This window comes from Oncorhynchus mykiss, chromosome Y (genome assembly GCF_013265735.2).
Source record: "Oncorhynchus mykiss isolate Arlee chromosome Y, USDA_OmykA_1.1, whole genome shotgun sequence".
NCBI lineage: Eukaryota > Metazoa > Chordata > Actinopteri > Salmoniformes > Salmonidae > Oncorhynchus > Oncorhynchus mykiss.
In genome coordinates, this window is record NC_048593.1 from 2,324,436 (window position 1) to 2,349,435 (window position 25,000).

General features: G+C 45.1%; 63 non-coding genes and 10 pseudogenes across 63 annotated transcripts in view; all 73 read left to right on the forward strand.

Annotated features, from left to right (window-relative positions):
* The window catches only part of LOC118945408, a 119-nt gene extending 104 nt beyond the window's left edge, over window positions 1–15 (forward strand). The window contains exon 1 of the ribosomal RNA XR_005040579.1: window positions 1–15. This exon is cut by the window's left edge and continues 104 nt beyond it. This is a non-coding gene — a ribosomal RNA (5S ribosomal RNA).
* Window positions 16–275: 260 nt separating this feature from the next.
* LOC118945383 lies at window positions 276–394 on the forward strand. The gene has a single exon (XR_005040554.1). It is a non-coding gene; the product is annotated as a 5S ribosomal RNA (ribosomal RNA).
* Window positions 395–654: 260 nt separating this feature from the next.
* On the forward strand, window positions 655–773 carry LOC118945663. The gene has a single exon (XR_005040778.1). It is a non-coding gene; the product is annotated as a 5S ribosomal RNA (ribosomal RNA).
* Window positions 774–1,033: 260 nt separating this feature from the next.
* On the forward strand, window positions 1,034–1,152 carry LOC118945394. The gene has a single exon (XR_005040565.1). It is a non-coding gene; the product is annotated as a 5S ribosomal RNA (ribosomal RNA).
* Window positions 1,153–1,412: 260 nt separating this feature from the next.
* Window positions 1,413–1,531, forward strand: LOC118945674. Its single transcript, XR_005040789.1, has one exon. It is a non-coding gene; the product is annotated as a 5S ribosomal RNA (ribosomal RNA).
* A 260-nt stretch (window positions 1,532–1,791) lies between these two features.
* On the forward strand, window positions 1,792–1,910 carry LOC118945685. The gene has a single exon (XR_005040800.1). It is a non-coding gene; the product is annotated as a 5S ribosomal RNA (ribosomal RNA).
* A 177-nt stretch (window positions 1,911–2,087) lies between these two features.
* LOC118945426 lies at window positions 2,088–2,206 on the forward strand. The gene has a single exon (XR_005040597.1). It is a non-coding gene; the product is annotated as a 5S ribosomal RNA (ribosomal RNA).
* A 260-nt stretch (window positions 2,207–2,466) lies between these two features.
* Window positions 2,467–2,585, forward strand: LOC118945424. Its single transcript, XR_005040595.1, has one exon. It is a non-coding gene; the product is annotated as a 5S ribosomal RNA (ribosomal RNA).
* A 177-nt stretch (window positions 2,586–2,762) lies between these two features.
* LOC118945469 lies at window positions 2,763–2,881 on the forward strand. Its single transcript, XR_005040614.1, has one exon. It is a non-coding gene; the product is annotated as a 5S ribosomal RNA (ribosomal RNA).
* A 260-nt stretch (window positions 2,882–3,141) lies between these two features.
* On the forward strand, window positions 3,142–3,260 carry LOC118945380. The gene has a single exon (XR_005040551.1). It is a non-coding gene; the product is annotated as a 5S ribosomal RNA (ribosomal RNA).
* A 260-nt stretch (window positions 3,261–3,520) lies between these two features.
* On the forward strand, window positions 3,521–3,639 carry LOC118945697. The gene has a single exon (XR_005040812.1). It is a non-coding gene; the product is annotated as a 5S ribosomal RNA (ribosomal RNA).
* A 260-nt stretch (window positions 3,640–3,899) lies between these two features.
* LOC118945708 lies at window positions 3,900–4,018 on the forward strand. The gene has a single exon (XR_005040823.1). It is a non-coding gene; the product is annotated as a 5S ribosomal RNA (ribosomal RNA).
* A 177-nt stretch (window positions 4,019–4,195) lies between these two features.
* Window positions 4,196–4,314, forward strand: LOC118945574. The gene has a single exon (XR_005040689.1). It is a non-coding gene; the product is annotated as a 5S ribosomal RNA (ribosomal RNA).
* Window positions 4,315–4,574: 260 nt separating this feature from the next.
* LOC118945443 lies at window positions 4,575–4,693 on the forward strand (annotated as a pseudogene).
* Window positions 4,694–4,953: 260 nt separating this feature from the next.
* Window positions 4,954–5,072, forward strand: LOC118945715. Its single transcript, XR_005040830.1, has one exon. It is a non-coding gene; the product is annotated as a 5S ribosomal RNA (ribosomal RNA).
* A 260-nt stretch (window positions 5,073–5,332) lies between these two features.
* LOC118945716 lies at window positions 5,333–5,451 on the forward strand. The gene has a single exon (XR_005040831.1). It is a non-coding gene; the product is annotated as a 5S ribosomal RNA (ribosomal RNA).
* A 260-nt stretch (window positions 5,452–5,711) lies between these two features.
* LOC118945717 lies at window positions 5,712–5,830 on the forward strand. The gene has a single exon (XR_005040832.1). It is a non-coding gene; the product is annotated as a 5S ribosomal RNA (ribosomal RNA).
* Window positions 5,831–6,007: 177 nt separating this feature from the next.
* LOC118945420 lies at window positions 6,008–6,126 on the forward strand. The gene has a single exon (XR_005040591.1). It is a non-coding gene; the product is annotated as a 5S ribosomal RNA (ribosomal RNA).
* Window positions 6,127–6,386: 260 nt separating this feature from the next.
* Window positions 6,387–6,505, forward strand: LOC118945444 (annotated as a pseudogene).
* Window positions 6,506–6,682: 177 nt separating this feature from the next.
* On the forward strand, window positions 6,683–6,801 carry LOC118945586. Its single transcript, XR_005040701.1, has one exon. It is a non-coding gene; the product is annotated as a 5S ribosomal RNA (ribosomal RNA).
* A 260-nt stretch (window positions 6,802–7,061) lies between these two features.
* On the forward strand, window positions 7,062–7,180 carry LOC118945418. The gene has a single exon (XR_005040589.1). It is a non-coding gene; the product is annotated as a 5S ribosomal RNA (ribosomal RNA).
* Window positions 7,181–7,440: 260 nt separating this feature from the next.
* LOC118945718 lies at window positions 7,441–7,559 on the forward strand. Its single transcript, XR_005040833.1, has one exon. It is a non-coding gene; the product is annotated as a 5S ribosomal RNA (ribosomal RNA).
* Window positions 7,560–7,819: 260 nt separating this feature from the next.
* LOC118945719 lies at window positions 7,820–7,938 on the forward strand. The gene has a single exon (XR_005040834.1). It is a non-coding gene; the product is annotated as a 5S ribosomal RNA (ribosomal RNA).
* Window positions 7,939–8,115: 177 nt separating this feature from the next.
* LOC118945428 lies at window positions 8,116–8,234 on the forward strand. The gene has a single exon (XR_005040599.1). It is a non-coding gene; the product is annotated as a 5S ribosomal RNA (ribosomal RNA).
* Window positions 8,235–8,494: 260 nt separating this feature from the next.
* On the forward strand, window positions 8,495–8,613 carry LOC118945425. Its single transcript, XR_005040596.1, has one exon. It is a non-coding gene; the product is annotated as a 5S ribosomal RNA (ribosomal RNA).
* Window positions 8,614–8,790: 177 nt separating this feature from the next.
* Window positions 8,791–8,909, forward strand: LOC118945580. Its single transcript, XR_005040695.1, has one exon. It is a non-coding gene; the product is annotated as a 5S ribosomal RNA (ribosomal RNA).
* Window positions 8,910–9,169: 260 nt separating this feature from the next.
* Window positions 9,170–9,288, forward strand: LOC118945381. Its single transcript, XR_005040552.1, has one exon. It is a non-coding gene; the product is annotated as a 5S ribosomal RNA (ribosomal RNA).
* Window positions 9,289–9,548: 260 nt separating this feature from the next.
* LOC118945720 lies at window positions 9,549–9,667 on the forward strand. The gene has a single exon (XR_005040835.1). It is a non-coding gene; the product is annotated as a 5S ribosomal RNA (ribosomal RNA).
* Window positions 9,668–9,927: 260 nt separating this feature from the next.
* Window positions 9,928–10,046, forward strand: LOC118945721. Its single transcript, XR_005040836.1, has one exon. It is a non-coding gene; the product is annotated as a 5S ribosomal RNA (ribosomal RNA).
* Window positions 10,047–10,223: 177 nt separating this feature from the next.
* LOC118945597 lies at window positions 10,224–10,342 on the forward strand. The gene has a single exon (XR_005040712.1). It is a non-coding gene; the product is annotated as a 5S ribosomal RNA (ribosomal RNA).
* A 260-nt stretch (window positions 10,343–10,602) lies between these two features.
* LOC118945445 lies at window positions 10,603–10,721 on the forward strand (annotated as a pseudogene).
* Window positions 10,722–10,981: 260 nt separating this feature from the next.
* LOC118945722 lies at window positions 10,982–11,100 on the forward strand. Its single transcript, XR_005040837.1, has one exon. It is a non-coding gene; the product is annotated as a 5S ribosomal RNA (ribosomal RNA).
* Window positions 11,101–11,360: 260 nt separating this feature from the next.
* On the forward strand, window positions 11,361–11,479 carry LOC118945724. Its single transcript, XR_005040839.1, has one exon. It is a non-coding gene; the product is annotated as a 5S ribosomal RNA (ribosomal RNA).
* Window positions 11,480–11,739: 260 nt separating this feature from the next.
* Window positions 11,740–11,858, forward strand: LOC118945725. The gene has a single exon (XR_005040840.1). It is a non-coding gene; the product is annotated as a 5S ribosomal RNA (ribosomal RNA).
* Window positions 11,859–12,035: 177 nt separating this feature from the next.
* Window positions 12,036–12,154, forward strand: LOC118945421. The gene has a single exon (XR_005040592.1). It is a non-coding gene; the product is annotated as a 5S ribosomal RNA (ribosomal RNA).
* Window positions 12,155–12,414: 260 nt separating this feature from the next.
* Window positions 12,415–12,533, forward strand: LOC118945446 (annotated as a pseudogene).
* Window positions 12,534–12,710: 177 nt separating this feature from the next.
* On the forward strand, window positions 12,711–12,829 carry LOC118945608. Its single transcript, XR_005040723.1, has one exon. It is a non-coding gene; the product is annotated as a 5S ribosomal RNA (ribosomal RNA).
* Window positions 12,830–13,089: 260 nt separating this feature from the next.
* On the forward strand, window positions 13,090–13,208 carry LOC118945409. Its single transcript, XR_005040580.1, has one exon. It is a non-coding gene; the product is annotated as a 5S ribosomal RNA (ribosomal RNA).
* Window positions 13,209–13,468: 260 nt separating this feature from the next.
* On the forward strand, window positions 13,469–13,587 carry LOC118945726. The gene has a single exon (XR_005040841.1). It is a non-coding gene; the product is annotated as a 5S ribosomal RNA (ribosomal RNA).
* Window positions 13,588–13,847: 260 nt separating this feature from the next.
* Window positions 13,848–13,966, forward strand: LOC118945727. The gene has a single exon (XR_005040842.1). It is a non-coding gene; the product is annotated as a 5S ribosomal RNA (ribosomal RNA).
* Window positions 13,967–14,226: 260 nt separating this feature from the next.
* LOC118945652 lies at window positions 14,227–14,345 on the forward strand. Its single transcript, XR_005040767.1, has one exon. It is a non-coding gene; the product is annotated as a 5S ribosomal RNA (ribosomal RNA).
* Window positions 14,346–14,522: 177 nt separating this feature from the next.
* LOC118945619 lies at window positions 14,523–14,641 on the forward strand. Its single transcript, XR_005040734.1, has one exon. It is a non-coding gene; the product is annotated as a 5S ribosomal RNA (ribosomal RNA).
* A 177-nt stretch (window positions 14,642–14,818) lies between these two features.
* Window positions 14,819–14,937, forward strand: LOC118945370. Its single transcript, XR_005040541.1, has one exon. It is a non-coding gene; the product is annotated as a 5S ribosomal RNA (ribosomal RNA).
* A 176-nt stretch (window positions 14,938–15,113) lies between these two features.
* On the forward strand, window positions 15,114–15,232 carry LOC118945405. Its single transcript, XR_005040576.1, has one exon. It is a non-coding gene; the product is annotated as a 5S ribosomal RNA (ribosomal RNA).
* Window positions 15,233–15,492: 260 nt separating this feature from the next.
* LOC118945728 lies at window positions 15,493–15,611 on the forward strand. Its single transcript, XR_005040843.1, has one exon. It is a non-coding gene; the product is annotated as a 5S ribosomal RNA (ribosomal RNA).
* A 260-nt stretch (window positions 15,612–15,871) lies between these two features.
* LOC118945367 lies at window positions 15,872–15,990 on the forward strand. Its single transcript, XR_005040538.1, has one exon. It is a non-coding gene; the product is annotated as a 5S ribosomal RNA (ribosomal RNA).
* Window positions 15,991–16,167: 177 nt separating this feature from the next.
* Window positions 16,168–16,286, forward strand: LOC118945630. The gene has a single exon (XR_005040745.1). It is a non-coding gene; the product is annotated as a 5S ribosomal RNA (ribosomal RNA).
* Window positions 16,287–16,463: 177 nt separating this feature from the next.
* LOC118945385 lies at window positions 16,464–16,582 on the forward strand. The gene has a single exon (XR_005040556.1). It is a non-coding gene; the product is annotated as a 5S ribosomal RNA (ribosomal RNA).
* Window positions 16,583–16,842: 260 nt separating this feature from the next.
* LOC118945368 lies at window positions 16,843–16,961 on the forward strand. Its single transcript, XR_005040539.1, has one exon. It is a non-coding gene; the product is annotated as a 5S ribosomal RNA (ribosomal RNA).
* Window positions 16,962–17,138: 177 nt separating this feature from the next.
* LOC118945414 lies at window positions 17,139–17,257 on the forward strand. The gene has a single exon (XR_005040585.1). It is a non-coding gene; the product is annotated as a 5S ribosomal RNA (ribosomal RNA).
* Window positions 17,258–17,517: 260 nt separating this feature from the next.
* LOC118945434 lies at window positions 17,518–17,636 on the forward strand (annotated as a pseudogene).
* Window positions 17,637–17,813: 177 nt separating this feature from the next.
* Window positions 17,814–17,932, forward strand: LOC118945391. The gene has a single exon (XR_005040562.1). It is a non-coding gene; the product is annotated as a 5S ribosomal RNA (ribosomal RNA).
* Window positions 17,933–18,192: 260 nt separating this feature from the next.
* LOC118945369 lies at window positions 18,193–18,311 on the forward strand. The gene has a single exon (XR_005040540.1). It is a non-coding gene; the product is annotated as a 5S ribosomal RNA (ribosomal RNA).
* Window positions 18,312–18,487: 176 nt separating this feature from the next.
* On the forward strand, window positions 18,488–18,606 carry LOC118945641. Its single transcript, XR_005040756.1, has one exon. It is a non-coding gene; the product is annotated as a 5S ribosomal RNA (ribosomal RNA).
* A 260-nt stretch (window positions 18,607–18,866) lies between these two features.
* Window positions 18,867–18,985, forward strand: LOC118945435 (annotated as a pseudogene).
* A 177-nt stretch (window positions 18,986–19,162) lies between these two features.
* On the forward strand, window positions 19,163–19,281 carry LOC118945429. The gene has a single exon (XR_005040600.1). It is a non-coding gene; the product is annotated as a 5S ribosomal RNA (ribosomal RNA).
* Window positions 19,282–19,541: 260 nt separating this feature from the next.
* Window positions 19,542–19,660, forward strand: LOC118945436 (annotated as a pseudogene).
* A 177-nt stretch (window positions 19,661–19,837) lies between these two features.
* Window positions 19,838–19,956, forward strand: LOC118945373. Its single transcript, XR_005040544.1, has one exon. It is a non-coding gene; the product is annotated as a 5S ribosomal RNA (ribosomal RNA).
* Window positions 19,957–20,133: 177 nt separating this feature from the next.
* On the forward strand, window positions 20,134–20,252 carry LOC118945378. The gene has a single exon (XR_005040549.1). It is a non-coding gene; the product is annotated as a 5S ribosomal RNA (ribosomal RNA).
* Window positions 20,253–20,512: 260 nt separating this feature from the next.
* Window positions 20,513–20,631, forward strand: LOC118945416. The gene has a single exon (XR_005040587.1). It is a non-coding gene; the product is annotated as a 5S ribosomal RNA (ribosomal RNA).
* A 177-nt stretch (window positions 20,632–20,808) lies between these two features.
* On the forward strand, window positions 20,809–20,927 carry LOC118945374. The gene has a single exon (XR_005040545.1). It is a non-coding gene; the product is annotated as a 5S ribosomal RNA (ribosomal RNA).
* Window positions 20,928–21,187: 260 nt separating this feature from the next.
* LOC118945437 lies at window positions 21,188–21,306 on the forward strand (annotated as a pseudogene).
* A 177-nt stretch (window positions 21,307–21,483) lies between these two features.
* Window positions 21,484–21,602, forward strand: LOC118945375. The gene has a single exon (XR_005040546.1). It is a non-coding gene; the product is annotated as a 5S ribosomal RNA (ribosomal RNA).
* Window positions 21,603–21,862: 260 nt separating this feature from the next.
* On the forward strand, window positions 21,863–21,981 carry LOC118945419. The gene has a single exon (XR_005040590.1). It is a non-coding gene; the product is annotated as a 5S ribosomal RNA (ribosomal RNA).
* A 177-nt stretch (window positions 21,982–22,158) lies between these two features.
* On the forward strand, window positions 22,159–22,277 carry LOC118945379. Its single transcript, XR_005040550.1, has one exon. It is a non-coding gene; the product is annotated as a 5S ribosomal RNA (ribosomal RNA).
* A 177-nt stretch (window positions 22,278–22,454) lies between these two features.
* Window positions 22,455–22,573, forward strand: LOC118945422. Its single transcript, XR_005040593.1, has one exon. It is a non-coding gene; the product is annotated as a 5S ribosomal RNA (ribosomal RNA).
* A 177-nt stretch (window positions 22,574–22,750) lies between these two features.
* On the forward strand, window positions 22,751–22,869 carry LOC118945386. Its single transcript, XR_005040557.1, has one exon. It is a non-coding gene; the product is annotated as a 5S ribosomal RNA (ribosomal RNA).
* A 260-nt stretch (window positions 22,870–23,129) lies between these two features.
* LOC118945371 lies at window positions 23,130–23,248 on the forward strand. The gene has a single exon (XR_005040542.1). It is a non-coding gene; the product is annotated as a 5S ribosomal RNA (ribosomal RNA).
* Window positions 23,249–23,508: 260 nt separating this feature from the next.
* LOC118945439 lies at window positions 23,509–23,627 on the forward strand (annotated as a pseudogene).
* A 177-nt stretch (window positions 23,628–23,804) lies between these two features.
* Window positions 23,805–23,923, forward strand: LOC118945376. The gene has a single exon (XR_005040547.1). It is a non-coding gene; the product is annotated as a 5S ribosomal RNA (ribosomal RNA).
* A 260-nt stretch (window positions 23,924–24,183) lies between these two features.
* LOC118945440 lies at window positions 24,184–24,302 on the forward strand (annotated as a pseudogene).
* Window positions 24,303–24,479: 177 nt separating this feature from the next.
* On the forward strand, window positions 24,480–24,598 carry LOC118945377. The gene has a single exon (XR_005040548.1). It is a non-coding gene; the product is annotated as a 5S ribosomal RNA (ribosomal RNA).
* Window positions 24,599–24,775: 177 nt separating this feature from the next.
* On the forward strand, window positions 24,776–24,894 carry LOC118945427. The gene has a single exon (XR_005040598.1). It is a non-coding gene; the product is annotated as a 5S ribosomal RNA (ribosomal RNA).
* The last annotated feature ends 106 nt before the right edge of the window (window positions 24,895–25,000 follow it).

The window sequence follows — 25,000 nt, forward strand, 5'->3', positions numbered from 1 at the left end:
CAGGTGCTGTAAGCTTTTTGTCACTGCCTTGTGGAATTTCAACTCTTTGTCCGTTTTTTCCCACAAGGCTGAAATATGTGCCCTCGCTTTGAAATAAGTAAGCAAGGTTAGTTTGTATTTCATCCAACAATCTGTGCTACAAATTATGGCTACAGTATATGCAATTTCTTCCACTTTTTGAGTGACACAAAGATGCTTATCTAAATGGTGGAAATGCAACAGCTGTTAATCAGGCTCACTTTGACTTTACATAGTGCACCAAGAGATAGTTTCTCGCTTACGGCCACACCGGCCTGAGTACGCCTGATCTCGTCCGATCTCGGAAGCTAAGCAGGGTCGGGCCTGGTTAGTACTTGGATGGGAGACCGCCTGGGAATACCAGGTGCTGTAAGCTTTTTGTCACTGCCTTGTGGAATTTCAACTCTTTGTCCGTTTTTTCCCACAAGGCTGAAATATGTGCCCTCGCTTTGAAATAAGTAAGCAAGGTTAGTTTGTATTTCATCCAACAATCTGTGCTACAAATTATGGCTACAGTATATGCAATTTCTTCCACTTTTTGAGTGACACAAAGATGCTTATCTAAATGGTGGAAATGCAACAGCTGTTAATCAGGCTCACTTTGACTTTACATAGTGCACCAAGAGATAGTTTCTCGCTTACGGCCACACCGGCCTGAGTACGCCTGATCTCGTCCGATCTCGGAAGCTAAGCGGGGTCGGGCCTGGTTAGTACTTGGATGGGAGACCGCCTGGGAATACCAGGTGCTGTAAGCTTTTTGTCACTGCCTTGTGGAATTTCAACTCTTTGTCCGTTTTTTCCCACAAGGCTGAAATATGTGCCCTCGCTTTGAAATAAGTAAGCAAGGTTAGTTTGTATTTCATCCAACAATCTGTGCTACAAATTATGGCTACAGTATATGCAATTTCTTCCACTTTTTGAGTGACACAAAGATGCTTATCTAAATGGTGGAAATGCAACAGCTGTTAATCAGGCTCACTTTGACTTTACATAGTGCACCAAGAGATAGTTTCTCGCTTACGGCCACACCGGCCTGAGTACGCCTGATCTCGTCCGATCTCGGAAGCTAAGCAGGGTCGGGCCTGGTTAGTACTTGGATGGGAGACCGCCTGGGAATACCAGGTGCTGTAAGCTTTTTGTCACTGCCTTGTGGAATTTCAACTCTTTGTCCGTTTTTTCCCACAAGGCTGAAATATGTGCCCTCGCTTTGAAATAAGTAAGCAAGGTTAGTTTGTATTTCATCCAACAATCTGTGCTACAAATTATGGCTACAGTATATGCAATTTCTTCCACTTTTTGAGTGACACAAAGATGCTTATCTAAATGGTGGAAATGCAACAGCTGTTAATCAGGCTCACTTTGACTTTACATAGTGCACCAAGAGATAGTTTCTCGCTTACGGCCACACCGGCCTGAGTACGCCTGATCTCGTCCGATCTCGGAAGCTAAGCGGGGTCGGGCCTGGTTAGTACTTGGATGGGAGACCGCCTGGGAATACCAGGTGCTGTAAGCTTTTTGTCACTGCCTTGTGGAATTTCAACTCTTTGTCCGTTTTTTCCCACAAGGCTGAAATATGTGCCCTCGCTTTGAAATAAGTAAGCAAGGTTAGTTTGTATTTCATCCAACAATCTGTGCTACAAATTATGGCTACAGTATATGCAATTTCTTCCACTTTTTGAGTGACACAAAGATGCTTATCTAAATGGTGGAAATGCAACAGCTGTTAATCAGGCTCACTTTGACTTTACATAGTGCACCAAGAGATAGTTTCTTGCTTACGGCCACACCGGCCTGAGTACGCCTGATCTCGTCCGATCTCGGAAGCTAAGCGGGGTCGGGCCTGGTTAGTACTTGGATGGGAGACCGCCTGGGAATACCAGGTGCTGTAAGCTTTTTGTCACTGCCTTGTGGAATTTCAACTCTTTGTCCGTTTTTTCCCACAAGGCTGAAATATGTGCCCTCGCTTTGAAATAAGTAAGCAAGGTTAGTTTGTATTTCATCCAACAATCTGTGCTACAAATTATGGCTACAGTATATGCAATTTCATCCACTTTTTGAGGGTGCCTTTCGCTTACGGCCACACCGGCCTGAGTACTCCTGATCTCGTCCGATCTCGGAAGCTAAGCAGGGTCGGGCCTGGTTAGTACTTGGATGGGAGACAGCCTGGGAATACCAGGTGCTGTAAGCTTTTTGTCACTGCCTTGTGGAATTTCAACTCTTTGTCCGTTTTTTCCCACAAGGCTGAAATATGTGCCCTCGCTTTGAAATAAGTAAGCAAGGTTAGTTTGTATTTCATCCAACAATCTGTGCTACAAATTATGGCTACAGTATATGCAATTTCTTCCACTTTTTGAGTGACACAAAGATGCTTATCTAAATGGTGGAAATGCAACAGCTGTTAATCAGGCTCACTTTGACTTTACATAGTGCACCAAGAGATAGTTTATCGCTTACGGCCACACCGGCCTGAGTACGCCTGATCTCGTCCGATCTCGGAAGCTAAGCAGGGTCGGGCCTGGTTAGTACTTGGATGGGAGACAGCCTGGGAATACCAGGTGCTGTAAGCTTTTTGTCACTGCCTTGTGGAATTTCAACTCTTTGTCCGTTTTTTCCCACAAGGCTGAAATATGTGCCCTCGCTTTGAAATAAGTAAGCAAGGTTAGTTTGTATTTCATCCAACAACATGTGCTACAAATTATGGCTACAGTATATGCAATTTCATCCACTTTTTGAGGGTGCTTTTCGCTTACGGCCACACCGGCCTGAGTACTCCTGATCTCGTCCGATCTCGGAAGCTAAGCAGGGTTGGGCCTGGTTAGTACTTGGATGGGAGACCGCCTGGGAATACCAGGTGCTGTAAGCTTTTTGTCACTGCCTTGTGGAATTTCAACTCTTTGTCCGTTTTTTCCCACAAGGCTGAAATATGTGCCCTCGCTTTGAAATAAGTAAGCAAGGTTAGTTTGTATTTCATCCAACAATCTGTGCTACAAATTATGGCTACAGTATATGCAATTTCTTCCACTTTTTGAGTGACACAAAGATGCTTATCTAAATGGTGGAAATGCAACAGCTGTTAATCAGGCTCACTTTGACTTTACATAGTGCACCAAGAGATAGTTTCTCGCTTACGGCCACACCGGCCTGAGTACGCCTGATCTCGTCCGATCTCGGAAGCTAAGCAGGGTCGGGCCTGGTTAGTACTTGGATGGGAGACCGCCTGGGAATACCAGGTGCTGTAAGTTTTTTGTCACTGCCTTGTGGAATTTCAACTCTTTGTCCGTTTTTTCCCACAAGGCTGAAATATGTGCCCTCGCTTTGAAATAAGTAAGCAAGGTTAGTTTGTATTTCATCCAACAATCTGTGCTACAAATTATGGCTACAGTATATGCAATTTCTTCCACTTTTTGAGTGACACAAAGATGCTTATCTAAATGGTGGAAATGCAACAGCTGTTAATCAGGCTCACTTTGACTTTACATAGTGCACCAAGAGATAGTTTCTTGCTTACGGCCACACCGGCCTGAGTACGCCTGATCTCGTCCGATCTCGGAAGCTAAGCGGGGTCGGGCCTGGTTAGTACTTGGATGGGAGACCGCCTGGGAATACCAGGTGCTGTAAGCTTTTTGTCACTGCCTTGTGGAATTTCAACTCTTTGTCCGTTTTTTCCCACAAGGCTGAAATATGTGCCCTCGCTTTGAAATAAGTAAGCAAGGTTAGTTTGTATTTCATCCAACAATCTGTGCTACAAATTATGGCTACAGTATATGCAATTTCTTCCACTTTTTGAGTGACACAAAGATGCTTATCTAAATGGTGGAAATGCAACAGCTGTTAATCAGGCTCACTTTGACTTTACATAGTGCACCAAGAGATAGTTTCTTGCTTACGGCCACACCGGCCTGAGTACGCCTGATCTCGTCCGATCTCGGAAGCTAAGCGGGGTCGGGCCTGGTTAGTACTTGGATGGGAGACCGCCTGGGAATACCAGGTGCTGTAAGCTTTTTGTCACTGCCTTGTGGAATTTCAACTCTTTGTCCGTTTTTTCCCACAAGGCTGAAATATGTGCCCTCGCTTTGAAATAAGTAAGCAAGGTTAGTTTGTATTTCATCCAACAATCTGTGCTACAAATTATGGCTACAGTATATGCAATTTCATCCACTTTTTGAGGGTGCCTTTCGCTTACGGCCACACCGGCCTGAGTACTCCTGATCTCGTCCGATCTCGGAAGCTAAGCAGGGTCGGGCCTGGTTAGTACTTGGATGGGAGACCGCCTGGGAATACCAGGTGCTGTAAGCTTTTTGTCACTGCCTTGTGGAATTTCAACTCTTTGTCCGTTTTTTCCCACAAGGCTGAAATATGTGCCCTCGCTTTGAAATAAGTAAGCAAGGTTAGTTTGTATTTCATCCAACAATCTGTGCTACAAATTATGGCTACAGTATATGCAATTTCTTCCACTTTTTGAGTGACACAAAGATGCTTATCTAAATGGTGGAAATGCAACAGCTGTTAATCAGGCTCACTTTGACTTTACATAGTGCACCAAGAGATAGTTTCTCGCTTACGACCACACCGGCCTGAGTACGCCTGATCTCGTCCGATCTCGGAAGCTAAGCAGGGTCGGGCCTGGTTAGTACTTGGATGGGAGACAGCCTGGGAATACCAGGTGCTGTAAGCTTTTTGTCACTGCCTTGTGGAATTTCAACTCTTTGTCCGTTTTTTCCCACAAGGCTGAAATATGTGCCCTCGCTTTGAAATAAGTAAGCAAGGTTAGTTTGTATTTCATCCAACAATCTGTGCTACAAATTATGGCTACAGTATATGCAATTTCTTCCACTTTTTGAGTGACACAAAGATGCTTATCTAAATGGTGGAAATGCAACAGCTGTTAATCAGGCTCACTTTGACTTTACATAGTGCACCAAGAGATAGTTTCTCGCTTACGGCCACACCGGCCTGAGTACGCCTGATCTCGTCCGATCTCGGAAGCTAAGCGGGGTCGGGCCTGGTTAGTACTTGGATGGGAGACCGCCTGGGAATACCAGGTGCTGTAAGCTTTTTGTCACTGCCTTGTGGAATTTCAACTCTTTGTCCGTTTTTTCCCACAAGGCTGAAATATGTGCCCTCGCTTTGAAATAAGTAAGCAAGGTTAGTTTGTATTTCATCCAACAATCTGTGCTACAAATTATGGCTACAGTATATGCCATTTCTTCCACTTTTTGAGTGACACAAAGATGCTTATCTAAATGGTGGAAATGCAACAGCTGTTAATCAGGCTCACTTTGACTTTACATAGTGCACCAAGAGATAGTTTCTTGCTTACGGCCACACCGGCCTGAGTACGCCTGATCTCGTCCGATCTCGGAAGCTAAGCGGGGTCGGGCCTGGTTAGTACTTGGATGGGAGACCGCCTGGGAATACCAGGTGCTGTAAGCTTTTTGTCACTGCCTTGTGGAATTTCAACTCTTTGTCCGTTTTTTCCCACAAGGCTGAAATATGTGCCCTCGCTTTGAAATAAGTAAGCAAGGTTAGTTTGTATTTCATCCAACAATCTGTGCTACAAATTATGGCTACAGTATATGCAATTTCTTCCACTTTTTGAGTGACACAAAGATGCTTATCTAAATGGTGGAAATGCAACAGCTGTTAATCAGGCTCACTTTGACTTTACATAGTGCACCAAGAGATAGTTTCTTGCTTACGGCCACACCGGCCTGAGTACGCCTGATCTCGTCCGATCTCGGAAGCTAAGCGGGGTCGGGCCTGGTTAGTACTTGGATGGGAGACCGCCTGGGAATACCAGGTGCTGTAAGCTTTTTGTCACTGCCTTGTGGAATTTCAACTCTTTGTCCGTTTTTTCCCACAAGGCTGAAATATGTGCCCTCGCTTTGAAATAAGTAAGCAAGGTTAGTTTGTATTTCATCCAACAATCTGTGCTACAAATTATGGCTACAGTATATGCAATTTCATCCACTTTTTGAGGGTGCCTTTCGCTTACGGCCACACCGGCCTGAGTACTCCTGATCTCGTCCGATCTCGGAAGCTAAGCAGGGTCGGGCCTGGTTAGTACTTGGATGGGAGACGGCCTGGGAATACCAGGTGCTGTAAGCTTTTTGTCACTGCCTTGTGGAATTTCAACTCTTTGTCCGTTTTTTCCCACAAGGCTGAAATATGTGCCCTCGCTTTGAAATAAGTAAGCAAGGTTAGTTTGTATTTCATCCAACAATCTGTGCTACAAATTATGGCTACAGTATATGCAATTTCTTCCACTTTTTGAGTGACACAAAGATGCTTATCTAAATGGTGGAAATGCAACAGCTGTTAATCAGGCTCACTTTGACTTTACATAGTGCACCAAGAGATAGTTTCTCGCTTACGACCACACCGGCCTGAGTACGCCTGATCTCGTCCGATCTCGGAAGCTAAGCAGGGTCGGGCCTGGTTAGTACTTGGATGGGAGACAGCCTGGGAATACCAGGTGCTGTAAGCTTTTTGTCACTGCCTTGTGGAATTTCAACTCTTTGTCCGTTTTTTCCCACAAGGCTGAAATATGTGCCCTCGCTTTGAAATAAGTAAGCAAGGTTAGTTTGTATTTCATCCAACAATCTGTGCTACAAATTATGGCTACAGTATATGCAATTTCATCCACTTTTTGAGGGTGCTTTTCGCTTACGGCCACACCGGCCTGAGTACTCCTGATCTCGTCCGATCTCGGAAGCTAAGCAGGGTCGGGCCTGGTTAGTACTTGGATGGGAGACCGCCTGGGAATACCAGGTGCTGTAAGCTTTTTTTCACTGCCTTGTGGAATTTCAACTCTTTGTCCGTTTTTTCCCACAAGGCTGAAATATGTGCCCTCGCTTTGAAATAAGTAAGCAAGGTTAGTTTGTATTTCATCCAACAATCTGTGCTACAAATTATGGCTACAGTATATGCAATTTCTTCCACTTTTTGAGTGACACAAAGATGCTTATCTAAATGGTGGAAATGCAACAGCTGTTAATCAGGCTCACTTTGACTTTACATAGTGCACCAAGAGACAGTTTCTCGCTTACGTCCACACCGGCCTGAGTACGCCTGATCTCGTCCGATCTCGGAAGCTAAGCGGGGTCGGGCCTGGTTAGTACTTGGATGGGAGACCGCCTGGGAATACCAGGTGCTGTAAGCTTTTTGTCACTGCCTTGTGGAATTTCAACTCTTTGTCCGTTTTTTCCCACAAGGCTGAAATATGTGCCCTCGCTTTGAAATAAGTAAGCAAGGTTAGTTTGTATTTCATCCAACAATCTGTGCTACAAATTATGGCTACAGTATATGCAATTTCTTCCACTTTTTGAGTGACACAAAGATGCTTATCTAAATGGTGGAAATGCAACAGCTGTTAATCAGGCTCACTTTGACTTTACATAGTGCACCAAGAGATAGTTTCTTGCTTACGGCCACACCGGCCTGAGTACGCCTGATCTCGTCCGATCTCGGAAGCTAAGCGGGGTCGGGCCTGGTTAGTACTTGGATGGGAGACCGCCTGGGAATACCAGGTGCTGTAAGCTTTTTGTCACTGCCTTGTGGAATTTCAACTCTTTGTCCGTTTTTTCCCACAAGGCTGAAATATGTGCCCTCGCTTTGAAATAAGTAAGCAAGGTTAGTTTGTATTTCATCCAACAATCTGTGCTACAAATTATGGCTACAGTATATGCAATTTCTTCCACTTTTTGAGTGACACAAAGATGCTTATCTAAATGGTGGAAATGCAACAGCTGTTAATCAGGCTCACTTTGACTTTACATAGTGCACCAAGAGATAGTTTCTTGCTTACGGCCACACCGGCCTGAGTACGCCTGATCTCGTCCGATCTCGGAAGCTAAGCGGGGTCGGGCCTGGTTAGTACTTGGATGGGAGACCGCCTGGGAATACCAGGTGCTGTAAGCTTTTTGTCACTGCCTTGTGGAATTTCAACTCTTTGTCCGTTTTTTCCCACAAGGCTGAAATATGTGCCCTCGCTTTGAAATAAGTAAGCAAGGTTAGTTTGTATTTCATCCAACAATCTGTGCTACAAATTATGGCTACAGTATATGCAATTTCATCCACTTTTTGAGGGTGCCTTTCGCTTACGGCCACACCGGCCTGAGTACTCCTGATCTCGTCCGATCTCGGAAGCTAAGCAGGGTCGGGCCTGGTTAGTACTTGGATGGGAGACAGCCTGGGAATACCAGGTGCTGTAAGCTTTTTGTCACTGCCTTGTGGAATTTCAACTCTTTGTCCGTTTTTTCCCACAAGGCTGAAATATGTGCCCTCGCTTTGAAATAAGTAAGCAAGGTTAGTTTGTATTTCATCCAACAATCTGTGCTACAAATTATGGCTACAGTATATGCAATTTCTTCCACTTTTTGAGTGACACAAAGATGCTTATCTAAATGGTGGAAATGCAACAGCTGTTAATCAGGCTCACTTTGACTTTACATAGTGCACCAAGAGATAGTTTATCGCTTACGGCCACACCGGCCTGAGTACGCCTGATCTCGTCCGATCTCGGAAGCTAAGCAGGGTCGGGCCTGGTTAGTACTTGGATGGGAGACAGCCTGGGAATACCAGGTGCTGTAAGCTTTTTGTCACTGCCTTGTGGAATTTCAACTCTTTGTCCGTTTTTTCCCACAAGGCTGAAATATGTGCCCTCGCTTTGAAATAAGTAAGCAAGGTTAGTTTGTATTTCATCCAACAACATGTGCTACAAATTATGGCTACAGTATATGCAATTTCATCCACTTTTTGAGGGTGCTTTTCGCTTACGGCCACACCGGCCTGAGTACTCCTGATCTCGTCCGATCTCGGAAGCTAAGCAGGGTTGGGCCTGGTTAGTACTTGGATGGGAGACCGCCTGGGAATACCAGGTGCTGTAAGCTTTTTGTCACTGCCTTGTGGAATTTCAACTCTTTGTCCGTTTTTTCCCACAAGGCTGAAATATGTGCCCTCGCTTTGAAATAAGTAAGCAAGGTTAGTTTGTATTTCATCCAACAATCTGTGCTACAAATTATGGCTACAGTATATGCAATTTCTTCCACTTTTTGAGTGACACAAAGATGCTTATCTAAATGGTGGAAATGCAACAGCTGTTAATCAGGCTCACTTTGACTTTACATAGTGCACCAAGAGATAGTTTCTCGCTTACGGCCACACCGGCCTGAGTACGCCTGATCTCGTCCGATCTCGGAAGCTAAGCAGGGTCGGGCCTGGTTAGTACTTGGATGGGAGACCGCCTGGGAATACCAGGTGCTGTAAGTTTTTTGTCACTGCCTTGTGGAATTTCAACTCTTTGTCCGTTTTTTCCCACAAGGCTGAAATATGTGCCCTCGCTTTGAAATAAGTAAGCAAGGTTAGTTTGTATTTCATCCAACAATCTGTGCTACAAATTATGGCTACAGTATATGCAATTTCTTCCACTTTTTGAGTGACACAAAGATGCTTATCTAAATGGTGGAAATGCAACAGCTGTTAATCAGGCTCACTTTGACTTTACATAGTGCACCAAGAGATAGTTTCTTGCTTACGGCCACACCGGCCTGAGTACGCCTGATCTCGTCCGATCTCGGAAGCTAAGCGGGGTCGGGCCTGGTTAGTACTTGGATGGGAGACCGCCTGGGAATACCAGGTGCTGTAAGCTTTTTGTCACTGCCTTGTGGAATTTCAACTCTTTGTCCGTTTTTTCCCACAAGGCTGAAATATGTGCCCTCGCTTTGAAATAAGTAAGCAAGGTTAGTTTGTATTTCATCCAACAATCTGTGCTACAAATTATGGCTACAGTATATGCAATTTCTTCCACTTTTTGAGTGACACAAAGATGCTTATCTAAATGGTGGAAATGCAACAGCTGTTAATCAGGCTCACTTTGACTTTACATAGTGCACCAAGAGATAGTTTCTTGCTTACGGCCACACCGGCCTGAGTACGCCTGATCTCGTCCGATCTCGGAAGCTAAGCGGGGTCGGGCCTGGTTAGTACTTGGATGGGAGACCGCCTGGGAATACCAGGTGCTGTAAGCTTTTTGTCACTGCCTTGTGGAATTTCAACTCTTTGTCCGTTTTTTCCCACAAGGCTGAAATATGTGCCCTCGCTTTGAAATAAGTAAGCAAGGTTAGTTTGTATTTCATCCAACAATCTGTGCTACAAATTATGGCTACAGTATATGCAATTTCATCCACTTTTTGAGGGTGCCTTTCGCTTACGGCCACACCGGCCTGAGTACTCCTGATCTCGTCCGATCTCGGAAGCTAAGCAGGGTCGGGCCTGGTTAGTACTTGGATGGGAGACCGCCTGGGAATACCAGGTGCTGTAAGCTTTTTGTCACTGCCTTGTGGAATTTCAACTCTTTGTCCGTTTTTTCCCACAAGGCTGAAATATGTGCCCTCGCTTTGAAATAAGTAAGCAAGGTTAGTTTGTATTTCATCCAACAATCTGTGCTACAAATTATGGCTACAGTATATGCAATTTCTTCCACTTTTTGAGTGACACAAAGATGCTTATCTAAATGGTGGAAATGCAACAGCTGTTAATCAGGCTCACTTTGACTTTACATAGTGCACCAAGAGATAGTTTCTCGCTTACGACCACACCGGCCTGAGTACGCCTGATCTCGTCCGATCTCGGAAGCTAAGCAGGGTCGGGCCTGGTTAGTACTTGGATGGGAGACAGCCTGGGAATACCAGGTGCTGTAAGCTTTTTGTCACTGCCTTGTGGAATTTCAACTCTTTGTCCGTTTTTTCCCACAAGGCTGAAATATGTGCCCTCGCTTTGAAATAAGTAAGCAAGGTTAGTTTGTATTTCATCCAACAATCTGTGCTACAAATTATGGCTACAGTATATGCAATTTCTTCCACTTTTTGAGTGACACAAAGATGCTTATCTAAATGGTGGAAATGCAACAGCTGTTAATCAGGCTCACTTTGACTTTACATAGTGCACCAAGAGATAGTTTCTCGCTTACGGCCACACCGGCCTGAGTACGCCTGATCTCGTCCGATCTCGGAAGCTAAGCGGGGTCGGGCCTGGTTAGTACTTGGATGGGAGACCGCCTGGGAATACCAGGTGCTGTAAGCTTTTTGTCACTGCCTTGTGGAATTTCAACTCTTTGTCCGTTTTTTCCCACAAGGCTGAAATATGTGCCCTCGCTTTGAAATAAGTAAGCAAGGTTAGTTTGTATTTCATCCAACAATCTGTGCTACAAATTATGGCTACAGTATATGCCATTTCTTCCACTTTTTGAGTGACACAAAGATGCTTATCTAAATGGTGGAAATGCAACAGCTGTTAATCAGGCTCACTTTGACTTTACATAGTGCACCAAGAGATAGTTTCTTGCTTACGGCCACACCGGCCTGAGTACGCCTGATCTCGTCCGATCTCGGAAGCTAAGCGGGGTCGGGCCTGGTTAGTACTTGGATGGGAGACCGCCTGGGAATACCAGGTGCTGTAAGCTTTTTGTCACTGCCTTGTGGAATTTCAACTCTTTGTCCGTTTTTTCCCACAAGGCTGAAATATGTGCCCTCGCTTTGAAATAAGTAAGCAAGGTTAGTTTGTATTTCATCCAACAATCTGTGCTACAAATTATGGCTACAGTATATGCAATTTCTTCCACTTTTTGAGTGACACAAAGATGCTTATCTAAATGGTGGAAATGCAACAGCTGTTAATCAGGCTCACTTTGACTTTACATAGTGCACCAAGAGATAGTTTCTTGCTTACGGCCACACCGGCCTGAGTACGCCTGATCTCGTCCGATCTCGGAAGCTAAGCGGGGTCGGGCCTGGTTAGTACTTGGATGGGAGACCGCCTGGGAATACCAGGTGCTGTAAGCTTTTTGTCACTGCCTTGTGGAATTTCAACTCTTTGTCCGTTTTTTCCCACAAGGCTGAAATATGTGCCCTCGCTTTGAAATAAGTAAGCAAGGTTAGTTTGTATTTCATCCAACAATCTGTGCTACAAATTATGGCTACAGTATATGCAATTTCATCCACTTTTTGAGGGTGCCTTTCGCTTACGGCCACACCGGCCTGAGTACTCCTGATCTCGTCCGATCTCGGAAGCTAAGCAGGGTCGGGCCTGGTTAGTACTTGGATGGGAGACGGCCTGGGAATACCAGGTGCTGTAAGCTTTTTGTCACTGCCTTGTGGAATTTCAACTCTTTGTCCGTTTTTTCCCACAAGGCTGAAATATGTGCCCTCGCTTTGAAATAAGTAAGCAAGGTTAGTTTGTATTTCATCCAACAATCTGTGCTACAAATTATGGCTACAGTATATGCAATTTCTTCCACTTTTTGAGTGACACAAAGATGCTTATCTAAATGGTGGAAATGCAACAGCTGTTAATCAGGCTCACTTTGACTTTACATAGTGCACCAAGAGATAGTTTCTCGCTTACGACCACACCGGCCTGAGTACGCCTGATCTCGTCCGATCTCGGAAGCTAAGCAGGGTCGGGCCTGGTTAGTACTTGGATGGGAGACAGCCTGGGAATACCAGGTGCTGTAAGCTTTTTGTCACTGCCTTGTGGAATTTCAACTCTTTGTCCGTTTTTTCCCACAAGGCTGAAATATGTGCCCTCGCTTTGAAATAAGTAAGCAAGGTTAGTTTGTATTTCATCCAACAATCTGTGCTACAAATTATGGCTACAGTATATGCAATTTCATCCACTTTTTGAGGGTGCTTTTCGCTTACGGCCACACCGGCCTGAGTACTCCTGATCTCGTCCGATCTCGGAAGCTAAGCAGGGTCGGGCCTGGTTAGTACTTGGATGGGAGACCGCCTGGGAATACCAGGTGCTGTAAGCTTTTTTTCACTGCCTTGTGGAATTTCAACTCTTTGTCCGTTTTTTCCCACAAGGCTGAAATATGTGCCCTCGCTTTGAAATAAGTAAGCAAGGTTAGTTTGTATTTCATCCAACAATCTGTGCTACAAATTATGGCTACAGTATATGCAATTTCTTCCACTTTTTGAGTGACACAAAGATGCTTATCTAAATGGTGGAAATGCAACAGCTGTTAATCAGGCTCACTTTGACTTTACATAGTGCACCAAGAGACAGTTTCTCGCTTACGTCCACACCGGCCTGAGTACGCCTGATCTCGTCCGATCTCGGAAGCTAAGCAGGGTCGGGCCTGGTTAGTACTTGGATGGGAGACCGCCTGGGAATACCAGGTGCTGTAAGCTTTTTGTCACTGCCTTGTGGAATTTCAACTCTTTGTCCGTTTTTTCCCACAAGGCTGAAATATGTGCCCTCGCTTTGAAATAAGTAAGCAAGGTTAGTTTGTATTTCATCCAACAATCTGTGCTACAAATTATGGCTACAGTATATGCAATTTCTTCCACTTTTTGAGTGACACAAAGATGCTTATCTAAATGGTGGAAATGCAACAGCTGTTAATCAGGCTCACTTTGACTTTACATAGTGCACCAAGAGATAGTTTCTCGCTTACGGCCACACCGGCCTGAGTACGCCTGATCTCGTCCGATCTCGGAAGCTAAGCGGGGTCGGGCCTGGTTAGTACTTGGATGGGAGACCGCCTGGGAATACCAGGTGCTGTAAGCTTTTTGTCACTGCCTTGTGGAATTTCAACTCTTTGTCCGTTTTTTCCCACAAGGCTGAAATATGTGCCCTCGCTTTGAAATAAGTAAGCAAGGTTAGTTTGTATTTCATCCAACAATCTGTGCTACAAATTATGGCTACAGTATATGCAATTTCTTCCACTTTTTGAGTGACACAAAGATGCTTATCTAAATGGTGGAAATGCAACAGCTGTTAATCAGGCTCACTTTGACTTTACATAGTGCACCAAGAGATAGTTTCTTGCTTACGGCCACACCGGCCTGAGTACGCCTGATCTCGTCCGATCTCGGAAGCTAAGCGGGGTCGGGCCTGGTTAGTACTTGGATGGGAGACCGCCTGGGAATACCAGGTGCTGTAAGCTTTTTGTCACTGCCTTGTGGAATTTCAACTCTTTGTCCGTTTTTTCCCACAAGGCTGAAATATGTGCCCTCGCTTTGAAATAAGTAAGCAAGGTTAGTTTGTATTTCATCCAACAATCTGTGCTACAAATTATGGCTACAGTATATGCAATTTCTTCCACTTTTTGAGTGACACAAAGATGCTTATCTAAATGGTGGAAATGCAACAGCTGTTAATCAGGCTCACTTTGACTTTACATAGTGCACCAAGAGATAGTTTCTTGCTTACGGCCACACCGACCTGAGTACGCCTGATCTCGTCCGATCTCGGAAGCTAAGCGGGGTCGGGCCTGGTTAGTACTTGGATGGGAGACCGCCTGGGAATACCAGGTGCTGTAAGCTTTTTGTCACTGCCTTGTGGAATTTCAACTCTTTGTCCGTTTTTTCCCACAAGGCTGAAATATGTGCCCTCGCTTTGAAATAAGTAAGCAAGGTTAGTTTGTATTTCATCCAACAATCTGTGCTACAAATTATGGCTACAGTATATGCAATTTCATCCACTTTTTGAGGGTGCCTTTCGCTTACGGCCACACCGGCCTGAGTACTCCTGATCTCGTCCGATCTCGGAAGCTAAGCAGGGTCGGGCCTGGTTAGTACTTGGATGGGAGACCGCCTGGGAATACCAGGTGCTGTAAGCTTTTTGTCACTGCCTTGTGGAATTTCAACTCTTTGTCCGTTTTTTCCCACAAGGCTGAAATATGTGCCCTCGCTTTGAAATAAGTAAGCAAGGTTAGTTTGTATTTCATCCAACAATCTGTGCTACAAATTATGGCTACAGTATATGCAATTTCATCCACTTTTTGAGATTGCCTTTCGCTTACGGCCACACCGGCCTGAGTACGCCTGATCTCGTCCGATCTCGGAAGCTAAGCAGGGTCGGGCCTGGTTAGTACTTGGTTGGGAGACCGCCTGGGAATACCAGGTGCTGTAAGCTTTTTGTCACTGCCTTGTGGAATTTCAACTCTTTGTCCGTTTTTTCCCACAAGGCTGAAATATGTGCCCTCGCTTTGAAATAAGTAAGCAAGGTTAGTTTGTATTTCATCCAACAATCTGTGCTACAAATTATGGCTACAGTATATGCAATTTCATCCACTTTTTGAGGGTCCTTTCGCTTACGGCCACACCGGCCTGAGTACGCCTGATCTCGTCCGATCTCGGAAGCTAAGCAGGGTCGGGCCTGGTTAGTACTTGGATGGGAGACCGCCTGGGAATACCAGGTGCTGTAAGCTTTTTGTCACTGCCTTGTGGAATTTCAACTCTTTGTCCGTTTTTTCCCACAAGGCTGAAATATGTGCCCTCGCTTTGAAATAAGTAAGCAAGGTTAGTTTGTATTTCATCCAACAATCTGTGCTACAAATTATGGCTACAGTATATGCAATTTCTTCCACTTTTTGAGTGACACAAAGATGCTTATCTAAATGGTGGAAATGCAACAGCTGTTAATCAGGCTCACTTTGACTTTACATAGTGCACCAAGAGATAGTTTCTCGCTTACGGCCACACCGGCCTGAGTACGCCTGATCTCGTCCGATCTCGGAAGCTAAGCGGGGTCGGGCCTGGTTAGTACTTGGATGGGAGACCGCCTGGGAATACCAGGTGCTGTAAGCTTTTTGTCACTGCCTTGTGGAATTTCAACTCTTTGTCCGTTTTTTCCCACAAGGCTGAAATATGTGCCCTCGCTTTGAAATAAGTAAGCAAGGTTAGTTTGTATTTCATCCAACAATCTGTGCTACAAATTATGGCTACAGTATATGCAATTTCTTCCACTTTTTGAGTGACACAAAGATGCTTATCTAAATGGTGGAAATGCAACAGCTGTTAATCAGGCTCACTTTGACTTTACATAGTGCACCAAGAGATAGTTTCTTGCTTACGGCCACACCGGCCTGAGTACGCCTGATCTCGTCCGATCTCGGAAGCTAAGCGGGGTCGGGCCTGGTTAGTACTTGGATGGGAGACCGCCTGGGAATACCAGGTGCTGTAAGCTTTTTGTCACTGCCTTGTGGAATTTCAACTCTTTGTCCGTTTTTTCCCACAAGGCTGAAATATGTGCCCTCGCTTTGAAATAAGTAAGCAAGGTTAGTTTGTATTTCATCCAACAATCTGTGCTACAAATTATGGCTACAGTATATGCAATTTCATCCACTTTTTGAGGGTGCCTTTTGCTTACGGCCACACCGGCCTGAGTACTCCTGATCTCGTCCGATCTCGGAAGCTAAGCAGGGTCGGGCCTGGTTAGTACTTGGATGGGAGACCGCCTGGGAATACCAGGTGCTGTAAGCTTTTTGTCACTGCCTTGTGGAATTTCAACTCTTTGTCCGTTTTTTCCCACAAGGCTGAAATATGTGCCCTCGCTTTGAAATAAGTAAGCAAGGTTAGTTTGTATTTCATCCAACAATCTGTGCTACAAATTATGGCTACAGTATATGCAATTTCATCCACTTTTTGAGGGTGCCTTTCGCTTACGGCCACACCGGCCTGAGTACTCCTGATCTCGTCCGATCTCGGAAGCTAAGCAGGGTCGGGCCTGGTTAGTACTTTGTTGGGAGACCGCCTGGGAATACCAGGTGCTGTAAGCTTTTTGTCACTGCCTTGTGGAATTTCAACTCTTTGTCCGTTTTTTCCCACAAGGCTGAAATATGTGCCCTCGCTTTGAAATAAGTAAGCAAGGTTAGTTTGTATTTCATCCAACAATCTGTGCTACAAATTATGGCTACAGTATATGCAATTTCTTCCACTTTTTGAGTGACACAAAGATGCTTATCTAAATGGTGGAAATGCAACAGCTGTTAATCAGGCTCACTTTGACTTTACATAGTGCACCAAGAGATAGTTTCTCGCTTACGGCCACACCGGCCTGAGTACGCCTGATCTCGTCCGATCTCGGAAGCTAAGCGGGGTCGGGCCTGGTTAGTACTTGGATGGGAGACCGCCTGGGAATACCAGGTGCTGTAAGCTTTTTGTCACTGCCTTGTGGAATTTCAACTCTTTGTCCGTTTTTTCCCACAAGGCTGAAATATGTGCCCTCGCTTTGAAATAAGTAAGCAAGGTTAGTTTGTATTTCATCCAACAATCTGTGCTACAAATTATGGCTACAGTATATGCAATTTCATCCACTTTTTGAGGGTGCCTTTCGCTTCCGGCCACACCGGCCTGAGTACTCCTGATCTCGTCCGATCTCGGAAGCTAAGCAGGGTCGGGCCTGGTTAGTACTTGGATGGGAGACCGCCTGGGAATACCAGGTGCTGTAAGCTTTTTGTCACTGCCTTGTGGAATTTCAACTCTTTGTCCGTTTTTTCCCACAAGGCTGAAATATGTGCCCTCGCTTTGAAATAAGTAAGCAAGGTTAGTTTGTATTTCATCCAACAATCTGTGCTACAAATTATGGCTACAGTATATGCAATTTCTTCCACTTTTTGAGTGACACAAAGATGCTTATCTAAATGGTGGAAATGCAACAGCTGTTAATCAGGCTCACTTTGACTTTACATAGTGCACCGAGAGATAGTTTCTCGCTTACGGCAACACCGGCCTGAGTACTCCTGATCTCGTCCGATCTCGGAAGCTAAGCAGGGTCGGGCCTGGTTAGTACTTGGATGGGAGACAGCCTGGGAATACCAGGTGCTGTAAGCTTTTTGTCACTGCCTTGTGGAATTTCAACTCTTTGTCCGTTTTTTCCCACAAGGCTGAAATATGTGCCCTCGCTTTGAAATAAGTAAGCAAGGTTAGTTTGTATTTCATCCAACAATCTGTGCTACAAATTATGGCTACAGTATATGCAATTTCATCCACTTTTTGAGGGTGCTTTTCACTTACGGCCACACCGGCCTGAGTACTCCTGATCTCGTCCGATCTCGGAAGCTAAGCAGGGTCGGGCCTGGTTAGTACTTGGATGGGAGACCGCCTGGGAATACCAGGTGCTGTAAGCTTTTTGTCACTGCCTTGTGGAATTTCAACTCTTTGTCCGTTTTTTCCCACAAGGCTGAAATATGTGCCCTCGCTTTGAAATAAGTAAGCAAGGTTAGTTTGTATTTCATCCAACAATCTGTGCTACAAATTATGGCTACAGTATATGCAATTTCTTCCACTTTTTGAGTGACACAAAGATGCTTATCTAAATGGTGGAAATGCAACAGCTGTTAATCAGGCTCACTTTGACTTTACATAGTGCACCAAGAGATAGTTTCTTGCTTACGGCCACACCGGCCTGAGTACGCCTGATCTCGTCCGATCTCGGAAGCTAAGCGGGGTCGGGCCTGGTTAGTACTTGGATGGGAGACCGCCTGGGAATACCAGGTGCTGTAAGCTTTTGTCACTGCCTTGTGGAATTTCAACTCTTTGTCCGTTTTTTCCCACAAGGCTGAAATATGTGCCCTCGCTTTGAAATAAGTAAGCAAGGTTAGTTTGTATTTCATCCAACAATCTGTGCTACAAATTATGGCTACAGTATATGCAATTTCATCCACTTTTTGAGGGTGCCTTTCGCTTACGGCCACACCGGCCTGAGTACTCCTGATCTCGTCCGATCTCGGAAGCTAAGCAGGGTCGGGCCTGGTTAGTACTTGGATGGGAGACCGCCTGGGAATACCAGGTGCTGTAAGCTTTTTGTCACTGCCTTGTGGAATTTCAACTCTTTGTCCGTTTTTTCCCACAAGGCTGAAATATGTGCCCTCGCTTTGAAATAAGTAAGCAAGGTTAGTTTGTATTTCATCCAACAATCTGTGCTACAAATTATGGCTACAGTATATGCAATTTCTTCCACTTTTTGAGTGACACAAAGATGCTTATCTAAATGGTGGAAATGCAACAGCTGTTAATCAGGCTCACTTTGACTTTACATAGTGCACCGAGAGATAGTTTCTCGCTTACGGCAACACCGGCCTGAGTACTCCTGATCTCGTCCGATCTCGGAAGCTAAGCAGGGTCGGGCCTGGTTAGTACTTGGATGGGAGACAGCCTGGGAATACCAGGTGCTGTAAGCTTTTTGTCACTGCCTTGTGGAATTTCAACTCTTTGTCCGTTTTTTCCCACAAGGCTGAAATATGTGCCCTCGCTTTGAAATAAGTAAGCAAGGTTAGTTTGTATTTCATCCAACAATCTGTGCTACAAATTATGGCTACAGTATATGCAATTTCATCCACTTTTTGAGGGTGCCTTTCGCTTCCGGCCACACCGGCCTGAGTACTCCTGATCTCGTCCGATCTCGGAAGCTAAGCAGGGTCGGGCCTGGTTAGTACTTGGTTGGGAGACCGCCTGGGAATACCAGGTGCTGTAAGCTTTTTGTCACTGCCTTGTGGAATTTCAACTCTTTGTCCGTTTTTTCCCACAAGGCTGAAATATGTGCCCTCGCTTTGAAATAAGTAAGCAAGGTTAGTTTGTATTTCATCCAACAATCTGTGCTACAAATTATGGCTACAGTATATGCAATTTCTTCCACTTTTTGAGTGACACAAAGATGCTTATCTAAATGGTGGAAATGCAACAGCTGTTAATCAGGCTCACTTTGACTTTACATAGTGCACCGAGAGATAGTTTCTCGCTTACGGCAACACCGGCCTGAGTACTCCTGATCTCGTCCGATCTCGGAAGCTAAGCAGGGTCGGGCCTGGTTAGTACTTGGATGGGAGACAGCCTGGGAATACCAGGTGCTGTAAGCTTTTTGTCACTGCCTTGTGGAATTTCAACTCTTTGTCCGTTTTTTCCCACAAGGCTGAAATATGTGCCCTCGCTTTGAAATAAGTAAGCAAGGTTAGTTTGTATTTCATCCAACAATCTGTGCTACAAATTATGGCTACAGTATATGCAATTTCATCCACTTTTTGAGGGTGCCTTTCGCTTACGGCCACACCGGCCTGAGTACTCCTGATCTCGTCCGATCTCGGAAGCTAAGCAGGGTCGGGCCTGGTTAGTACTTGGTTGGGAGACCGCCTGGGAATACCAGGTGCTGTAAGCTTTTTGTCACTGCCTTGTGGAATTTCAACTCTTTGTCCGTTTTTTCCCACAAGGCTGAAATATGTGCCCTCGCTTTGAAATAAGTAAGCAAGGTTAGTTTGTATTTCATCCAACAATCTGTGCTACAAATTATGGCTACAGTATATGCAATTTCATCCACTTTTTGAGGGTGCCTTTCGCTTACGGCCACACCGGTCTGAGTACGCCTGATCTCGTCCGATCTCGGAAGCTAAGCAGGGTCGGGCCTGGTTAGTACTTGGATGGGAGACCGCCTGGGAATACCAGGTGCTGTAAGCTTTTTGTCACTGCCTTGTGGAATTTCAACTCTTTGTCCGTTTTTTCCCACAAGGCTGAAATATGTGCCCTCGCTTTGAAATAAGTAAGCAAGGTTAGTTTGTATTTCATCCAACAATCTGTGCTACAAATTATGGCTACAGTATATGCAATTTCTTCCACTTTTTGAGTGACACAAAGATGCTTATCTAAATGGTGGAAATGCAACAGCTGTTAATCAGGCTCACTTTGACTTTACATAGTGCACCAAGAGATAGTTTCTCGCTTACGGCCACACCGGCCTGAGTACGCCTGATCTCGTCCGATCTCGGAAGCTAAGCAGGGTCGGGCCTGGTTAGTACTTGGATGGGAGACCGCCTGGGAATACCAGGTGCTGTAAGCTTTTTGTCACTGCCTTGTGGAATTTCAACTCTTTGTCCGTTTTTTCCCACAAGGCTGAAATATGTGCCCTCGCTTTGAAATAAGTAAGCAAGGTTAGTTTGTATTTCATCCAACAATCTGTGCTACAAATTATGGCTACAGTATATGCAATTTCATCCACTTTTTGAGGGTGCCTTTCGCTTACGGCCACACCGGCCTGAGTACTCCTGATCTCGTCCGATCTCGGAAGCTAAGCAGGGTCGGGCCTGGTTAGTACTTGGTTGGGAGACCGCCTGGGAATACCAGGTGCTGTAAGCTTTTTGTCACTGCCTTGTGGAATTTCAACTCTTTGTCCGTTTTTTCCCACAAGGCTGAAATATGTGCCCTCGCTTTGAAATAAGTAAGCAAGGTTAGTTTGTATTTCATCCAACAATCTGTGCTACAAATTATGGCTACAGTATATGCAATTTCTTCCACTTTTTGAGTGACACAAAGATGCTTATCTAAATGGTGGAAATGCAACAGCTGTTAATCAGGCTCACTTTGACTTTACATAGTGCACCGAGAGATAGTTTCTCGCTTACGGCAACACCGGCCTGAGTACTCCTGATCTCGTCCGATCTCGGAAGCTAAGCAGGGTCGGGCCTGGTTAGTACTTGGATGGGAGACAGCCTGGGAATACCAGGTGCTGTAAGCTTTTTGTCACTGCCTTGTGGAATTTCAACTCTTTGTCCGTTTTTTCCCACAAGGCTGAAATATGTGCCCTCGCTTTGAAATAAGTAAGCAAGGTTAGTTTGTATTTCATCCAACAATCTGTGCTACAAATTATGGCTACAGTATATGCAATTTCATCCACTTTTTGAGGGTGCCTTTCGCTTACGGCCACACCGGCCTGAGTACTCCTGATCTCGTCCGATCTCGGAAGCTAAGCAGGGTCGGGCCTGGTTAGTACTTGGTTGGGAGACCGCCTGGGAATACCAGGTGCTGTAAGCTTTTTGTCACTGCCTTGTGGAATTTCAACTCTTTGTCCGTTTTTTCCCACAAGGCTGAAATATGTGCCCTCGCTTTGAAATAAGTAAGCAAGGTTAGTTTGTATTTCATCCAACAATCTGTGCTACAAATTATGGCTACAGTATATGCAATTTCTTCCACTTTTTGAGTGACACAAAGATGCTTATCTAAATGGTGGAAATGCAACAGCTGTTAATCAGGCTCACTTTGACTTTACATAGTGCACCAAGAGATAGTTTCTCGCTTACGGCCACACAGGCCTGAGTACGCCTGATCTCGTCCGATCTCGGAAGCTAAGCAGGGTCGGGCCTGGTTAGTACTTGGATGGGAGACCGCCTGGGAATACCAGGTGCTGTAAGCTTTTTGTCACTGCCTTGTGGAATTTCAACTCTTTGTCCGTTTTTTCCCACAAGGCTGAAATATGTGCCCTCGCTTTGAAATAAGTAAGCAAGGTTAGTTTGTATTTCATCCAACAATCTGTGCTACAAATTATGGCTACAGTATATGCAATTTCATCCACTTTTTGAGGGTGCCTTTCGCTTACGGCCACACCGGTCTGAGTACGCCTGATCTCGTCCGATCTCGGAAGCTAAGCAGGGTCGGGCCTGGTTAGTACTTGGATGGGAGACCCCCTGGGAATACCAGGTGCTGTAAGCTTTTTGTCACTGCCTTGTGGAATTTCAACTCTTTGTCCGTTTTTTCCCACAAGACTGAAATATGTGCCCTCGCTTTGAAATAAGTAAGCAAGGTTAGTTTGTATTTCATCCAACAATCTGTGCTACAAATTATGGCTACAGTATATGCAATTTCATCCACTTTTTGAGGGTGCCTTTCGCTTACGGCCACACCGGCCTGAGTACGCCTGATCTCGTCCGATCTCGGAAGCTAAGCAGGGTCGGGCCTGGTTAGTACTTGGATGGGAGACCGCCTGGCAATACCAGGTGCTGTAAGCTTTTTGTCACTGCCTTGTGGAATTTCAACTCTTTGTCCGTTTTTTCCCACAAGGCTGAAATATGTGCCCTCGCTTTGAAATAAGTAAGCAAGGTTAGTTTGTATTTCATCCAACAATCTGTGCTACAAATTATGGCTACAGTATATGCAATTTCATCCACTTTTTGAGGGTGCCTTTCTCTTACGGCCACACCGGCCTGAGTACGCCTGATCTCGTCCGATCTCGGAAGCTAAGCAGGGTCGGGCCTGGTTAGTACTTGGATGGGAGACCGCCTGGGAATACCAGGTGCTGTAAGCTTTTTGTCACTGCCTTGTGGAATTTCAACTCTTTGTCCGTTTTTTCCCACAAGGCTGAAATATGTGCCCTCGCTTTGAAATAAGTAAGCAAGGTTAGTTTGTATTTCATCCAACAATCTGTGCTACAAATTATGGCTACAGTATATGCAATTTCTTCCACTTTTTGAGTGACACAAAGATGCTTATCTAAATGGTGGAAATGCAACAGCTGTTAATCAGGCTCACTTTGACTTTACATAGTGCACCAAGAGATAGTTTCTTGCTTACGGCCACACCGGCCTGAGTACGCCTGATCTCGTCCGATCTCGGAAGCTAAGCAGGGTCGGGCCTGGTTAGTACTTGAATGGGAGACCGCCTGGGAATACCAGGTGCTGTAAGCTTTTTGTCACTGCCTTGTGGAATTTCAACTCTTTGTCCGTTTTTTCCCACAAGGCTGAAATATGTGCCCTCGCTTTGAAATAAGTAAGCAAGGTTAGTTTGTATTTCATCCAACAATCTGTGCTACAAATTATGGCTACAGTATATGCAATTTCTTCCACTTTTTGAGTGACACAAAGATGCTTATCTAAATGGTGGAAATGCAACAGCTGTTAATCAGGCTCACTTTGACTTTACATAGTGCACCAAGAGATAGTTTCTCGCTTACGGCAACACCGGCCTGAGTACTCCTGATCTCGTCCGATCTCGGAAGCTAAGCAGGGTCGGGCCTGGTTAGTACTTGGATGGGAGACAGCCTGGGAATACCAGGTGCTGTAAGCTTTTTGTCACTGCCTTGTGGAATTTCAACTCTTTGTCCGTTTTTTCCCACAAGGCTGAAATATGTGCCCTCGCTTTGAAATAAGTAAGCAAGGTTAGTTTGTATTTCATCCAACAATCTGTGCTACAAATTATGGCTACAGTATATGCAATTTCATCCACTTTTTGAGGGTGCCTTTCGCTTACGGCCACACCGGCCTGAGTACTCCTGATCTCGTCCGATCTCGGAAGCTAAGCAGGGTCGGGCCTGGTTAGTACTTGGTTGGGAGACCGCCTGGGAATACCAGGTGCTGTAAGCTTTTTGTCACTGCCTTGTGGAATTTCAACTCTTTGTCCGTTTTTTCCCACAAGGCTGAAATATGTGCCCTCGCTTTGAAATAAGTAAGCAAGGTTAGTTTGTATTTCATCCAACAATCTGTGCTACAAATTATGGCTACAGTATATGCAATTTCTTCCACTTTTTGAGTGACACAAAGATGCTTATCTAAATGGTGGAAATGCAACAGCTGTTAATCAGGCTCACTTTGACTTTACATAGTGCACCGAGAGATAGTTTCTCGCTTACGGCAACACCGGCCTGAGTACTCCTGATCTCGTCCGATCTCGGAAGCTAAGCAGGGTCGGGCCTGGTTAGTACTTGGATGGGAGACAGCCTGGGAATACCAGGTGCTGTAAGCTTTTTGTCACTGCCTTGTGGAATTTCAACTCTTTGTCCGTTTTTTCCCACAAGGCTGAAATATGTGCCCTCGCTTTGAAATAAGTAAGCAAGGTTAGTTTGTATTTCATCCAACAATCTGTGCTACAAATTATGGCTACAGTATATGCAATTTCATCCACTTTTTGAGGGTGCCTTTCGCTTACGGCCACACCGGCCTGAGTACTCCTGATCTCGTCCGATCTCGGAAGCTAAGCAGGGTCGGGCCTGGTTAGTACTTGGTTGGGAGACCGCCTGGGAATACCAGGTGCTGTAAGCTTTTTGTCACTGCCTTGTGGAATTTCAACTCTTTGTCCGTTTTTTCCCACAAGGCTGAAATATGTGCCCTCGCTTTGAAATAAGTAAGCAAGGTTAGTTTGTATTTCATCCAACAATCTGTGCTACAAATTATGGCTACAGTATATGCAATTTCATCCACTTTTTGAGGGTGCCTTTCGCTTACGGCCACACCGGCCTGAGTACGCCTGATCTCGTCCGATCTCGGAAGCTAAGCAGGGTCGGGCCTGGTTAGTACTTGGATGGGAGACCGCCTGGGAATACCAGGTGCTGTAAGCTTTTTGTCACTGCCTTGTGGAATTTCAACTCTTTGTCTGTTTTTTCCCACAAGGCTGAAATATGTGCCCTCGCTTTGAAATAAGTAAGCAAGGTTAGTTTGTATTTC